We start from the raw sequence: 1,772 nt of genomic DNA, 5'->3' as shown, positions 1-1,772 counted from the left end.
GAGCCTCCCCTGGCATGCTGTCCCCCATGCATGCCACTTCTACCCCTTGTGCTCTCCGTTCTCTTCAGTCCATGGTAGACCTCCCCCTCCATACCTACTGGGAAGGAGGAGTTTAAAGTAGGTATGGAGGGGGAGGTCTATCATAGACTGAAGAGAACGGAGAGCACAGAGCCTTCTCCTCTCCAGGCTGAATAAACCCCACCTCTCTCAGCCTTCCTTCCTAGGAGAGGTGTTCCCACTCTCTGAACATTTCGTGGCCCTCCTCGGGACCTGCTCTAACAGGCTCTACAGCCTCTTCCCACAGTCAGTGAAGAGACATCAGCTCACACACGGGACTTAGCCCACCCCAAAGCAGACGTGCAGGGTAAATGGGACAAACCATCTTTCTGGAGACACTGATCCTGCCATTGACCAATGGTGGCCTCTCAACTCCCCAGCTAGCATAAGCTCACGGCAGGGCCTGCCTACCTGATCACGTGTGCATGGCTTGCTTCATGATGCGATCAGAAGTGAACCTACAGGCTGTCCCACCAGAGCCTACAAGCACCTCCGTCCCATGGCTAAACCCCAGATCCATGTCCACGGTACGCGGGGACAGACAGAGAGCAGGGCAGGGGCTTTGGTGTGGGTGAATGGGCTCAAGCTGGGCACGTTACTCTCATCAGCTGCATCTCCCGCTCTCACCGAGCGCAGATCAGTCTTCTCTCACCCACGCTGAACCCTTGGACACGGGACTAGCAGAAGATGACTCTGTCAAGTCCAAGACCTGTGCGGTGGCCCTGGGCAGCGTAGACAGCCTCTCTTTGGGTGTCTTCAGTCTTCTCAGTTAACTCTAGGTGACTGGAGGTCTAGATGTGTGCATGTTTGTGTGTACGTGTGTTGTCTAAGCCAGCTGTTTAGACTACCTTGAGTGTCCTTTACTGGACTCCTCCAGCATGTGAGATGAGTCCTCTGCCCACGCTGACGTGTTTTGCACCGGAAATGCTTGGGCCTCTCATCCTGTCACGCAAAAGATGCCTTCACTGGGGAATGTGCCCGGCATAAAGGAGGAAATGAAAAGACAGCAATTCAGGAAGCCAAAACGCAGGCCATAGCATTAGCTGGGATGTTTTGCATTCAGGATGAGCTTGTCAGACAATAATCACCACCACAAGGGATGCCTCTGGCAGCCTGGGGCAGTAAAGGTCCATGATAAAAGCCAGCCCAGCTCCTTGCTCTCTCATCCACTTCTCTTGCCTCCTTCTCCTTGGGAGTCAGGTGAGTCTGAAGCCCCTTCTCCTTCTCCGCTTTCTCTAAAAGGAGGTCTCACCTCAATGGAGCTCTCAGCTGACACCAGATTTGTTCTATGCCAGATCATGGGGCTGCTTATCATGAGGGAGGGAAGTGTGGAGCAGGTTAGACACGGAGGGAAGCTGGGACTGAACTGAGGTGGCTACTGGACTCAGGGGCTAGGCAGTAGCTGCATAGGAGCTGGTGGCTCTTTTTGGGCCCTGTTAGGATGAGGCCAAGAAGCCCTCACACATCTCTGCACAGCCTCCACCTCCCAGCCCTGCATGTTCTTTGGTTCCCTCATGGTGTGGTGACAGGCTGCTCCTCACTCATCCCCATGTTTGCTTCCTCCCTGCCCTCTCTCCCAGGTGCACCTCCAGACCCAAGACATGTCCTGCAATGACCAGTGCCAGCCATGCCGGCCCTGCCAGCCTTGCTGCCCGCCCTGCCAGCCTTGCTGCCCGACCCCACTGGCCAACAGCTGCAATGAGCCCTGTGTCAGG

This window comes from Aptenodytes patagonicus, chromosome 20, assembly GCF_965638725.1.
Source record: "Aptenodytes patagonicus chromosome 20, bAptPat1.pri.cur, whole genome shotgun sequence".
NCBI lineage: Eukaryota > Metazoa > Chordata > Aves > Sphenisciformes > Spheniscidae > Aptenodytes > Aptenodytes patagonicus.
The sequence above is the reverse complement of the archived record's forward strand: the minus strand, read 5'-3'. Positions refer to the sequence as shown.